The 14,496-nt window shown below is 38.2% G+C and overlaps 1 non-coding gene across 1 annotated transcript; it reads right to left on the reverse strand.

Annotated features, from left to right (window-relative positions):
- Positions 1 to 14,147: 14,147 nt before the first annotated feature.
- Positions 14,148 to 14,251, reverse strand: LOC148578383 (small nucleolar RNA R71). The gene has a single exon (XR_015902935.1). It is a non-coding gene; the product is annotated as a small nucleolar RNA R71 (small nucleolar RNA).
- Positions 14,252 to 14,496: the final 245 nt, after the last annotated feature.

Genomic DNA, 14,496 nt, shown 5'->3' on the forward strand with positions numbered 1-14,496 from the left:
TGGTCTTCTTCCGAATCACTACATGTGTCTTTTCTGTGCATTTGCCAAGCTTGTTCATTTAGGCATATGTCAGCCCTTTTATGCATGTTGCCAAAGCCACCGTCAGGGCAACTACCCCTGGAATCCGTAGACATTCGTGTAGTAGACTGGCCAGCATTACTAGGAACACGAGGAGCATGAGCATCTAGTGACGTACGACTAGGAACTGGTTGACTCCGAACAGAAGCTACATGTGATTCCTCGTTATCCCAAAACGAAAACCAAAACTAGTCTGGTCCCAATTCCATCAATCAAGATATTGAAGAACTTCCAACATTCCCTTCATGTTGGAGGCATTATTGTTGATGCAAATGAGGTGGTGCAGGTGGATCCTGTGGTGGATAGTATGGTAGAGGAGGATTGTGCTATGATGGATAGTATGGTGGATATGGTGGATAGTATGGTGGTAGAGGTGAATACTGTGGTGGAGCTGGTGGATAGTGTGGCGGATAGTCTCTTGGTGGAGGTGGATATTACGCTGAGTAGTGTGGTGGATAGTGGTGCATACGAATCCCCACACTTCCGTACAGCAGTACCAGCAAGTGCATTGGGTCGTCCAAGTAATACCTGAGTGAGTCAGGGTCGATCCCACGAGGATTGTGGCTTGAAGCAAGCTATGGTTATCTTGCAGATCTTAGTCAGGCAGATCAGAAGGTTTATATGTTTTAATGATAAGGGAAAACTATTCATAAAAGGGATAGAGAAAAAAGGTCTAATATATAAACAGAGATAGGAATAGAGTTGAGGATTAGAGTTGCTTTGTCTTTCTGAATTAACTCTGGTATTACTGCTCTCTTTGCTTGTGAGTGATTTCTTCAATGACAGGTTATATGTGATTGACACTGGTTTGAGCAACTGCCAATACTCCTCCAGATTTGAACCTTAGGTTTAGTGCGAATCCATTCTGATTGAGGGTGAAGCTCGTACAGTTCATTCTCCTTAATGATCCTACTCAAAACGCCACAGACAATATCAGATCTTCTGGATCAGAGAATGCTACACCTTGGGTTCTAGCCTCTACCACAAAGACCCCAATCTCCCTAAAAATCGGCTGAACTGATGTCTCGAGAATTCTCCAACAAAGTCATGGATTAGCCATTTGAGAGATGTATAAACATAGATGTTGGTTCGTCTTTATCCGGTGAAAGATACATTCTGAACCCAAGTAGACGCGGGTGTTTGTCAGGCACGTTCGTCTTAATGTGATAAACAGAGCTATTTTGTTAGATCATCCTATTCACCACGATGAAGATCGGATATACATCTTAGAATTAATCAAACACGGATCGAAGAAAAACAGTAATACTTTTATTAATTTATAAGACTCAGCAGGGCTCCTCCCTTCAACCTAGGAGGTTTAGAAACTCATGCTGATGTGTAAATATAACGGTAAACGTGTATGATGCTCTAAGGAATCGAAGAAGGTTTTAAATTACATAAATAAAATCCCTTAAATTCTAAACAAATGACTAGTAAGGGTAAAATAGTCTTTTTAATGCTATAACAATAGAACAGACAAAGCATAATAGAAAAATAGAAAAATAATAAAGGAAAGGAGATAGAAGAGAACGAATCCACCTGAATAATGGTGGCTAGTGCTCCTCCTTGAGGATCCAATGTAGTGCTTGATCTCTTCAATGTCACTCCTTTGTCTTTGTTAAGGCTGCTGCACAGGCTCATGTGCATGCTTTCAAGTTTGTTCCATCCTCTTCTTCCATACTTAGGAGTGGTAGAAGTTAAAAAGAAAAACTTTTGCAACACCAAACTTAAGATTTTTGCTCGTCCTCGAGCAAATATAAACGGGTAGAAGAAGGTGGAGTAGGTGGAGCTTCTGTGGGACCTACTGGTCCTGAGAGGCTAGGAAATCCAGATTTCCTGCTTCTCTGCATTGGCATTTGAACGCCCATGGGCTGCTCCCTGGATGGCGTTCAATGCCAGCAATGCTGCCTATAATGGGCGTTGAATGCCCAGCAGGGATACCCTGGTGATGAGCGGATATTTTATACGCTTTTTGGGGGTTATTTCATGTAGTTTTTAGTATGTTTTAGTTAGTTTTTAGTATATTTTTATTAGTTTTTAGGCAAAATTCATATTTCTAGACTTTACTAGGAGTTTGTGTGCTTTTCTATGATTTCAGGTATTTTCTGGCTGAAATTGAGGGATCTGAGCAAAAATCTGATTCAGGCTGAAAAAAAGACTGCTGATGCTGTTGGATTTTGACCTGCTTACACTCGAAATGAATTTTCTAGAGATACAGGAGTCCAAATGATGTGCTCCCAATTGCGTTGGAAAGTAGACATCTAGGGCTTTCCAGCAATATATAATAGTTCATACTTTGCTCAAAGATAAATGACGTAAACTGGCGTTTAACGCCAGTTTCATGTTCCATTCTGGCGTTAAACGCCAGAATCAGGTTACAAGTTGGAGTTAAACGCCCAAAATAGGTTACAACCTGGCGTTTAACTCCAGAAACAGCCTAGGCACGTGTAAAGCTCAAGTCTCAGCCCCAGCACACACTAAGTGGGCCCCGGAAGTGGATTTCTGCACTATCTATTGTAGTTTACTCATTTTCTGTGAACCTAGGTTACTAGTTTAGTATTTAAACAACTTTTAGAGATTTATTTTGTGGCTCATGACATTTTTAGATCTGAACTTTGTATCTTTGACGGTATGAGTCTCTAAACTCCATTGTTGGGGGTGAGGAGCTCTGCTGTGTCTCGATGAATTAATGCAACTATTTCTGTTTTCTATTCAAACACGCTTGTTTCTATCTAAGATATTCATTCGCATTTCAATATGATGAATGTGATGATCCGTGACACTCATCACCATTCTCAACCTATGAACGCGTGCCTGACAACCACCTCCATTCTACCTTAGATTGAATGAGTATCTCTTGGGTTCCTGGCTCATGAATCTGATCGCCTCTCCTGACAACAGAACTTTCAGATCCGTGAGACCAGAGTCTTCATGGTATAAGCTAGAATCCATTGGCAGCATTCTTGAGATCTGGAAAGTCTAAATCTTGTCTGTGGTATTTCGAGTAGGATTCAGGAAGGGATGACTGCAACGAGCTTCAAACTCGCGAGTGCTGGGCGTAGTGACAGACGCAAAAGGATCAATGGATCCTATTCCATCACAAGTGAGAACCGACAGATGATTAGCCATGTACATGGACCTTTTTCACTGAGAGGACGGATGGTAGCCATTGACAACGGTGATCCACCAACATACAGCTTGCCATGGAAGGAGCCTTGCGTGCATGAAGAAGATGACAGTAGGAAAGCAGAGCTTCAGAAGATAAAGCATCTCCAAAACTCCAACATATTCTCCATTACTGCATAACAAGTAGTTATTTCATGCTCTTTTATTCTTCGCAATTCAAACTGATAATCATAATTGATATCCTGACTAAGAGTTATAAGATAACCATAGCTTGCTTCAAGCCGACAATCTCCGTGGGATTCGACCCTTACTCACGTAAGGTATTACTTGGACGACCCAGTGCACTTTTTGGTTAGTGGTACGAGTTGTAAAAATTGTGATTTACAATTTCGTGCACCACCTGGCTAGCGTTCAACTTCAACACCCCATCCAGAGTGTTTTGTTTTCACTGCTGTGAAATTCTGTCTCTGTTCTGACTGCATATGATAATGACTCTGAAAAACAAAACAAAATAAAAGGAAATAAATAATTAATTAAGGTTGGGTTGCCTTCCAACAAGCGCTCTTTTATCGTCATTAGCTTGACGGTTAGCTCCTTAAGGAGGTGAGTAAGGGCTCAGATTTTCATCCCTTACAGTGAATTTTCTTCCAGTCCTCTCATAAATGAGCTCTACATGCTCTAGAGACAGGATACGACTCACTGTATATGGTAAGGCTGGCTTCTTAGTGAAGACAACTCTCATGCCAGGTGAGAGCCTTCAGTTGGGACTTTTTTGTCCCTCCAGCCTTTAGGTACTTTCTTTTTAGTACCTTTGTGCTTAGAGCTTGTTGAGCGCTACCCAACACCAAACTTATAATTGATGTTTGGGGGCTCTGTAAAGCTCTGCACAGAAAGAGAGGGTTGGAAGTTGGAATACTAGGTGTTGCACAGTACTCTCTTTCTTATCAGAGGGAGAATTGGGATTGGACATCTTGAATAAGATATAGTCATCTCCTAATTGGAAAACCATTTCTCCCTTAGCTACATTAATCATGGCTTTTAAAGTAGCTAAGAAGGGTCTTCCAAGGATGACACAGTCATCCTCATCCTTTCCAATATCCAAGACAATGAAGTTTGCAGGGATGTAGTGGTTTTCAACTTTAACCAAAACATCCTCCACTAAGCCATATGGCTTTTTCATTGTCTTGTCTGCCATCTCTAAAGAGATGTTTGCAGCTTTCACCTCAATGATCCCCAGTTTCTCCATTATAGAGAGTGGCATGAGGTCGATGCTTGACCCTAGGTCACACAAAGCCTTTTCAAAGGTCATGGTGTCTATTATGCAAGGAATCAGAAAGCGTCCAGGAACTGGAAGCTTCTGAGGTAGCTCTTGCTGAACCAAAGCATGGAGTTCTTTGGTAAGTAGTGGGGGTTCTTCCTCCAAAGGCTTTGTACCAAATATCTTGGCATTCAACTTCATAAGAGCTCCTAGGTACCGAGCAACTTGTTCTTCCCTAGTGTCTTCATCCTCACTTGAGAATGAGTAGTCATCAGAACTCATGCACTGCAGAAGTGCATGCAAAGGAACATCAATGATATTTATGGTTTCCTTTGGGTCTGGGCTAGAGGGTTCTTGAGTGGGATTTAGACACTCAAAGGGTGTGCTTTGATTGGCGTTCAACGCCAGCTCTGTTAGCTTACTGGGCGTTGAACGCCCTTGCTGTCCACCCTGACTGGCGTTAAACGCCAGTCCCTCTAGCATTTTGGGCGTTGAACGCCCAGCAGGGATGTCCTTGCTGGCGTTTAACGCCAGCTTCCCTGGGTGAGTGGGCATTGAATGCCCAGTGAGGGGTTCTTCACTGGCGTTCAGCGCCAAAAAGCCTGCCTGGTTGGGCGTTGAACACCCAGTGAGGGGTTCCTCACTGGCATTCAATGCCAGGAAGCCTGGGTGTTTGGGCATTGAACGCCCAGCCAGTGCTCCCTGGCTGGCGTTCAATGCCAGCTCTATGGCCAGGATGGGCATTGAATGCCCAGGGAGGGGTTCCTCACTGGCGTTCAGCGCCAGGCTTGCTGCCATTGTGGGCGTTGAACGCCCAGTGAAGGCTTCTTCACTGGCGTTCAACACCTTCCCATTCTCCCCTGATTCGGCCATGTCTTCCATAGTTATGACCTTGCACTCTTCTCTAGGATTAACCTCAGTATTACTGGGAAGAGTTTCAAGAGGAATCTCAGGGATCCTCTTGCTCAGTTGACCAACTTATTGCACCTCCAGGTTTCTAATAGAGGACCTTGTTTCATTAATGAAACTATGAGTGGTCTTAGAGAGGCTGGAAACCAAAGTCACTAAGTCAGAAAGGCTCTACTTAAAGGTTTCCATGTTCCCTTGAGAAGATGGGAATGGTGGTCTGTTGTTGAACCTATTCTGGTTCCTACCACCTTAATTGTTGTTGAAACCTTGTTGAGGTTTCTGTTGATCCTTCCATGAAAGGTTAGGATGGTTCCTCCATGAAGGGTTGTAGGTGTTTTCATAGGGTTCTCCCATGTAATTTACCTCCTCCATAGTGGGTTGCTCAGGATCCTAAGCTTCTTCTTCAGGAGAAGCTTCTTGATTACTGCAGGCTGCAATTTGCATCCTAGTTAGATGTTGAGAGATCATGTTGACCTGTTGGGTCAAGATCTTATTCTGAGCCAATGTGGCATTCAGAGTCTCAACTTCATGAACTCCTTTCTTCTGAGAGATTCCATGGTTAACATGGTTTCTTTTAGAAGTGTACATGAACTGGTTGTTAGCAACCATTTCAATGAGTTCTCTTACTTCTGCAGGTGTTTTCTTTAATTGGAGGGATCCAGCTACAGACCTTTCCAAGGAAATCTTGGATATCTCAGACAAGCCATCATAGAACACGCCTATGATGCACCATTCCGAGAGCATGTCAGGAGGATATCTCCTGATCAGTTGCTTGTATCTTTCCCAAGCTTCATAGAGGGATTCACCTTCTCTTTGTTTGAAGGTTTGAACTGCCACTCTAATCTTGCTCATCCTTTGAGGAGGAAAGAATTTAGCCAGAAAAGCATTAACCAGCTTTTCCCAAGAGTCAAGACTCTCTCTAAGTTGGGCATCCAACCATAGCTTAGCTCTGTCTCTTACAGCAAAGCATCAGCTTGTAGTCTTCAAGATTAACTCTAATAGTCTTTACAGTATCATAGATTTGTAAGAATTCAGCTAAGAACTTATGTGGATCTTCCATTGGAAGTCAATAGAATTTGCAGTTTTGCTGTAAAAGAGATACTAATTGAGGCTTAAGCTCAAAATTGTTAGCTTCAATGGCAGGTACAGAGATGCTTCTGCCATAAAAGTCAGAGGTAGGCATGGTGAAGTCACCAAGAACCTTTCTGGGCTCCTTTTATGGTTTGGCCATGTCCTCTGATTCTTGTTCAAAACTTTCTGAAAGCTCTCTTCCGAAGTGTTGTGCTTTAGCTTATTGTAAACGCCTCCTTAGAGTCTTCTCAGGTTCAGGATCAGGAGTCAAGAGGGGTTCTTTATCCCTGTTCCTGGTCATAAACAAGAAGAAAAGAAAAAGAAAAAAACTTTCTATGCCAATAGACAAGAAGCTCCTCCTTAAAGTGAGATGTGAAGAAAGAAAAAGAAGACAGAAAAGAAATAAAAGAAGTAGAAGAAGAATACTTTGAAAATAGGGGATAGAAGTAAATAAGAGATAGAAGATGAGAAGGAAGAATACAGAGGGGGAAGAAGAAGAATGATATAGATGTGAGAAAAAGAGCAGTATAAATAGAAAAAAGTAAATAAGAATTAAAATAATTTTGTTTTTATTTATTTAATTAATTAATTTTCTAAAATAGAGGAGAGAGAAGGAGAAGAAGTTTTCAAAAATTAAGAAGGGATGAGAAGTAGTTAGGTAGTTTTTAAAAAACGAAGAGAGAGAAGAAGAGAAATAGTTTTCAAAAATTAAGGAAGAGATGAGCTAGTTAGGTAGTTTTGCAAAAGAAGAGAGAGAAGATAAGATATTAATTAAGAAGAGATTTGAATTTTAAAATAAGATAGAAGATAAGATAAGAGAAGATTTGAAATTGAAATTTAAAATTAGAAAAAGATAAGATTTTGAAATTTGATTTTGAAAAAGATTTAATTTTGAAAATTGAAATTTGAATTCTTAAATTTTAAAATTTGAAAAAGATAAGATAAGATTTTTAAATTTTGAAAAAAGATAAGAAAAAGATAAGATTTTTAATTTTGAAAATATTTGATTTTTGAAATTTTGAAAACTAAGATATGATAAGATAAAAATTTGAAATTGAAATCTGGATTTTTAATGAGATTTTCGAAAATTATGGTTAGAATTAAGTTAGAAAAGATATTTTTTTATTTTTGAATTTAATGATGAAAAAGAAAAACACACAAAAGACACAAGACTTAAAATTTTTAGATCTAGCACTCGTGATTTTCGAAAATTTTGGAGGGAAACACAAAGGGACACCAAACTTAAAAATTTTAAGATCAAAACACAAAAAAGACTCAAGAACACTTTGAAGACTCACAAGAACACAAAGAACAAAATTCAAAGACTCAAAGAACACATGAACATATGAAGAACATCAAACTTAAAATTTTTAGAAAACTAAGCAAAGATTTTCGAAAATCAAAAGAAAATAAACAAGAAAACACCAAACTTAAAGAATTGACACAAGATTTAAACAAAGAAAAATTATTTTTGAAAGGTTTTTGAAAGGAAGATACCAAAAACTCTAAAATTGCTGTAATTAATAAATACAGAGACTCAAAGAAGCAAAACTTTACCAAGAACATAAACATAAGACTCTAACTAGTAACGCAAATTAAGCAAAGAAAACAAAAATATTTTTTGAAAAGCTTTTTGAAATTTTCAAAAAATAGAGAAAAAGAAAATAACAATAAAAGACTCAAAGACTCAAACCAAGAACACAAACAAAGACTCAAACAGAGAAAAGATAAATATTTCTTGAAAAAGGTTTAGGAAGAAGTTTTAAAATTTTTAAAATTGAAAAACAGAAAACAAGAACATTGCAAGACTCAATACCGAGAACAAAAATTAAATAAAGAAAAGAAAAATATTTTTGAAAAAGGTTTTATGATTTTCGAAAATTAGAGAAAAAGAAAAAAAAATAAAAGACTCAACAAAATAAAAATTACCTCATCTATGGAGCAAGACAATCCTTCAGTTTGTCCAAACTCAACAATTTCCGGCAACGGCGCAAAAAACGTGGTGTGTACAAATCCCCACACTTTCGTACAGCAGTACCAGCAAGTGCACTGGGTCGTCCAAGTAATACCTGAGCGAGTCAAGGTCGATCTACGAGGATTGTGGCTTGAAGCAAGCTATGGTTATCTTGCAGGTCTTACTCAGGCAGATAAGAAGGTTTATATGTTTTAATGATAAGGGGAAACTATTCATAAAAGGGATAGAGAAAAAGGTCTAATATATAAACAGAGATAGGAATAGAGTTGAGGATTAGAGTTGCTTTGTCTTTCTGAATTAACTCTGGTATTACTGCTCTCTTTGCTTGTGAGTGATTTCTTCAATGGCAGGCTGTATGTGATTGACACTGGTTTGAGCAGCTGCCAATACTCCTCCATATCTGAACGCCAGGTTTAGTGCGGATCCATTCTAATTGAGGGTGAAGCTCGTACAGTTCATTCTCCTTAATGATCCTACTGAAAACGCCACAGACAAGGTCAGATCTTCCAGATCAGAGAATGCTGCACCTTGGGTTCTAGCCTCTACCACAGAGACCCTAATCTCCCCGAAAATCAGCTGAATTGATGTCTCAAGAAGTCCCCAACGAAGTCGTGGATTAGCCGTCTGAGAGATGTATAAACATAGCTGTTGGTTCGTCCTTATCCGGTGAAAGACGCATTCTAAACCCAAGTAGACGCGGATGTTTGTCAGGCACGTTTGTCTTAATATGATGAACAGAGCTAATTTGTTAGATCATCCTATTCACCACGATGAAGATCGGATATACATCTTAGAATTAATCAAACATGGATCGAAGAGAAGCAGTAATACTTTTATTAATTCATAAGACTCAGCAGGGCTCCTCCCTTCAACCTAGGAGGTTTAGAAACTTATACTGATGTGTAAATACAATGGTAAACGTGTATGATGCTCTAAGGAATCGAAGAAGGTTTTAAATTACATAAATAAAATCCCTTAAATACTAAACAAATGACTAGTAAGGGTAAAACAGTCTTTTTAGTGCTAAAATCCACTTCTGGGGCCCACTTGGTGAGTTTTTGGGCTGAGCTTTGATGAGATCTACGTGCTATAAGTTCTCTTTGGCGTGGAACACCAGCTAGGGTGTCCTCTTTGGGCGTTTGTACATTGGTCTCTGCTCTTTGGGCGCTGGACGCTTGGAAGTGGGCAGGAAGCTGGCGTTGGACGCCATTTTTGGGCCTTCTAATCCGAAGCAAATGATAGACTATTATATATTGCTGGAAATCTCTGGAAGTCAGATTTCCATAGCCATTGAGAGAGCTCCATTTGGACTTCTGTAGCTCCAGAAAAGCTCTTCCTAATGTAGACAGGTTAGATTTGGACAGCATCTGCAGTGCTTTCTCTGTCTTTGAATCAGACTTCTGCTCCAGCTCCTCAATTTCAGCCAGAAAATACCTGAAATTTTCCAAAAACACAAAAACTCATAGTAGAATCCAAAAATGTGAATTTAACACTAAAACCTATAAAAACTACTAAAACTATATGAAAGTGATGCCAAAAAGCGTATAAAATATCCGCTCATCAGATAGTATGGTGGATACTGTGGTGGTGGTTGAGGTGGATAGTGTAGCTGTGGTGGTGGTCGTTGTTGTGGCGGGGGTGGTTGTTGATGTGGCGAGTGTGGTTGTTGTGCATTGATGAGCGGATACTTTATACGCTTTTTGGCATTGTTTTTAGTATGTTTTTAGTAGAATCTAGTTACTTTTAGGGATATTTTCATTAGTTTTTATGTTAAATTCACATTTCTGGACTTTACTATGAGTTTGTGTGTTTTTCTATGATTTCAGGTATTTTCTGGCTGAAATTGAGGGACTTGAGCAAAAATCAGATTCAGAGGTAGAAGAAGGACTGCTGATGCTGTTGGATTCTGACCTCCCTGCACTCAAAGTGGATTTTCTGGAGCTACAGAACTCAAAATGGCGCGCTTCTAATTGAGTTGAAAAGTAGACATCCATGGCTTTCCAGAAATGTATAATAGTCCATACTTTGACCAAGTTTAGACGACATAAAAGGGCGTTGAACGCCAGTTCTACGCTGCTGTCTGGAGTTAAACGCCAGAAACACGTCACAAACCAGAGTTGAACGCCAGAAATACGTTACAACCTGGCGTTCAACTCCAGAAAGAGCCTCTGCACGTGTAACATTCAAGCTCAGCCCAAGCACACACCAAGTGGGCCCTGGAAGTGGATTTATGCATCAATTACTTACTTCTGTAAACCCTAGTAACTAGTTTAGTATAAATAGGACTTTTTATTATTGTATTTGACATCTTGGGACGTCTGGTTCTTAGATCATGGGGGCTGGCCATTCGGCCATGCCTGAACCTTCCACTTATGTATTTTCAAATGGTAGAGTTTCTGCACTCCATCGATTAAGGTGTGGAGCTCTGCTGTTCCTCATGAATTAATGCAAAGTATTACCGTTTTTCTATTCAATTCAACTTATTCCGCTTCTAAGATATTCATTCGCACTTCAACCTGAATGTGATGAACGTGACAATCATCATCATTCCCTATGAACGCGTGCCTGACAACCACTTCCGTTCTACCTTAGATTGAATGAGTATCTCTTGGATCTCTTAATCAAAATCTTCGTGGTATAAGCTAGATTGATGGCGGCATTCATGAGAGTCCGAAAAGTCTAAACCTTGTCTGTGGTATTCCGAGTAGGATTCTGGGATTGAATGACTGTGACGAACTTCAAACTCGCGAGTGCTGCGCGTAGTGACAGACGCAAAAGGAGGGTGAATCCTATTCCAGTATGATCGAGAACCTCAGATGATTAGTCGTGCTGTGACAGAGCATTTGGACCATTTTCACAAGAGGATGGGATCCAGCCATTGACAAGGGTGATGCCTCCAGACGATTAGCCATGCAGTGACAGTGCATCGGACCATTTTCCAGAGAGGATACAAAGTAGCCATTGACAACGGTGATGTCCTTACATAAAGCCAGCCATGGAAAGGAGTAGGATTGATTGGATGAAGACAGCAGGAAAGCAGAGGTTCAGAGGAACGAAAGCATCTCTATGCGCTTATCTGAAATTCTCACCAATGATTTACATAAATATTTCTATCCTTATTTTATTATTTATTTTCAAAAACTTCATAACTATTTTATATCCGCCTGACTGAGATTTACAAGGTGACCATAGCTTGCTTCAAGCTGACAATCTCCGTGGGATCGACCCTTACTCACATAAGGTTTATTACTTGGACGACCCAGTGCACTTGCTGGTTAGTTGTATCGAAGTTGTGAAAGACAAACGATTTATTAAGACGTGCGTACATAATTTTTGGCACCGTTGCCTGAGATCACAATTTCGTGTACCAAGTTTTTGGCGCCGTTGTCGGGGATTGTTCGAGTTTGGACAACTGACGGTTCATCTTGTTGCTCAGATTAGGTAATTTTCTTTTGTTTTATTTTCAAAAATTTTTTCAAAAATCTTTCAAAAATATTTTCCCCTTTGTTTTCGAAAAAAATTTTAAAATAAATGTTTTCAAAAATATATTTTTCTTCAGAATTTTTAAGAATGAATTCTAGTGTTTCATGAAGCATGTTGAAGCCTGGCTGGCTGTAAAGCCATGTCTAATTCTTTTGGATAGGGAATGTCAGGCGTGTCATGTCTGAGTTACATACTAAAGCTTGGCTGGCTATTAAGCCATGCCTGACCCTTTGATTGGAGCTTTAGACTAAAGAGCATAAGATTCCTGGAATTCATATTAAAAATTTTGGAATCCTTATTTTTCTTTTTCAAAATGATTTTTGAAAAAATTAAAAGAAAATACAAAAAAATAAAAAAAAATATTTTGTGTTTCCTGTTTGAGTCTTGAGTCAAGTTGAAAGTTTGGTGTCAATTGCATATTCATCTTGCATTTTTCGAAAAATTCATGCATTCATAGTGTTCTTCATGATCTTCAAGTTGTTCTTGGTAAGTCTTCTTGTTTGATCTTGATGTTTTCTTGTCTTGTGTTGTATGGTGTTTTTCATATGCATTTTTGCATCCATAGAGTCTAAACATGAAAGATTTTTAAGTTTGGTGTCTTGCATATTTTTTTTGCATTAAAAATTTTTCAAAAATATGTTCTTGATGTTCATCATGATCTTCATAGTGTTCTTGGTGTTCATCTTGACATTCATAGTGTTCTTGCATTCATCACATACTTTGATCCAAAATTCCCATGCATTGCATCATTTTTCATGTTTTTCTCTTTCATCATTAAAAATTCAAAAATCAAAAAAATATCTTTCCCTTTTTCTCTCATCAAATTTGAAAATTTGAGTTGACTTTTTCAAAAATTTTTAAAATCCAATTGTTTTTATGAGTCAAATCAAATTTTCAATTTAAAAATATTATCTTTTTTAAAATCTTTTTCAAAAATCAAATCTTTCTCATTTTTCTTAGTTATTTTCGAAAATTTTAAAAATATTTTTAAAAAATCTTTTTCTTATCTTTATCACATAATTTTCGAAAATAACATCATCAATTAATGTTTTGATTCAAAAATTTCAAGTTTGTTACTTGCTTGTTAAGAAAGATTCAAACTTTGAGTTCTAGAATCATATTTTGTGATTTCTTGTGAATCAAGTCATTAATTGTGATTTTAAAAATCAAATCTTTTTCAAAACTAATTTCAATAATATCTTTTCAAAAATATCTTCTTATCTTATCTTTTTCAAAAATTTGAGTTTAAAATATCCTTTCTAACTTCTTATCTTCTTATCTTTTCAAAATTGATTTTCAAAATTTGTTTTAACTAACTAACTAACTAACTTTTTGTTCGTTTCTTATCTTTTTCAAAACTACCTAACTAACTCTCTCTCTCTCTCTAATTTTCGAAGATATCTCTCTCTTTTTCAAAAATTCTTTTTAATTTTCAATTTTAATTTTCGAAAATTACTAACCTTTTTCAAAAACAATTTTCGAAAATCACTAACTCTTTTTCAAAAATAATTTTCGAAAATTCTCTCTCTCATCTCCTTCTATTTTATTTATTTATTTACTAACATCTCTTCCTCACTCACCAAAAAAAAATCCGAACCCCTTTCTCTTTGTGTTCGAATTTTTTCTTCTTCTTTTCTTCTACTCACACAGGGACCTCTATACTGTGGTAAAAAGGACCCCTATTATTATTATTTTTCTATCCCTCTTTTTCATATGAGCAGGAGCAAGAACAAGAATATTCTTGTTGAAGCAGATCCAAAACCTGAAAGGACTCTGAAGAGGAAACTAAGAGAAGCTAAATTACAACAATCCAGCAAGCACCTTTCAGAAATTTTCGAACAGGAAGAGGAGATGGCAGCCGAAAATAATAATAATGCAAGGAGGATGCTTGGTGACTTTACTGCACCTAATTCCAATTTACATGGAAGAAGCATCTCCATTCCTGCCATTGGAGCAAACAATTTTGAGCTGAAACCTCAATTAGTTTCTCTGATGCAGCAGAACTGCAAGTTTCATGGACTTCCATCTGAAGATCCTTTTTAGTTCTTAACTGAATTCTTGCAGATATGTGATACTGTTAAGACTAATGGAGTAGATCCTGAAGTCTACAAGCTCATGCTTTTCCCTTTTGCTGTAAGAGACAGAGCTAGAGTATGGTTGGACTCTCAACCTAAGGATAGCTTGAACTCTTGGGATAAGCTGGTCAAGGCTTTCTTAGCCAAGTTCTTTCCTGCTCAAAAGCTGAGTAAGCTTAGAGTGGATGTTCAGACCTTCAGACAGAAAGAAGGTGAATCCCTCTATGAAGCTTGGGAGAGATACAAAGGACTGACCAAAAAGTGTCATTCTGACATGCTTTCAGAATGGACCATCCTGGATATATTCTATGATGGTCTGTCTGAATTAGCTAAGATGTCATTGGATACTTCTGCAGGTGGATCCATTCACCTAAAGAAAACGCCTGCAGAAGCTCAAGAACTCATTGACATGGTTGCTAACAACCAGTTCATGTACACTTCTGAGAGGAATCCTGTGAGTAATGGGACGCCTCAGAAGAAGGGAGTTCTTGAAATTGATACTCTGAATGCCATATTGGCTC

The sequence above is a fragment of the Arachis ipaensis genome, chromosome B1, assembly GCF_059453495.1.
Source record: "Arachis ipaensis isolate K30076 ecotype BB chromosome B1, ASM5945349v1, whole genome shotgun sequence".
Lineage (NCBI taxonomy): Eukaryota > Viridiplantae > Streptophyta > Magnoliopsida > Fabales > Fabaceae > Arachis > Arachis ipaensis.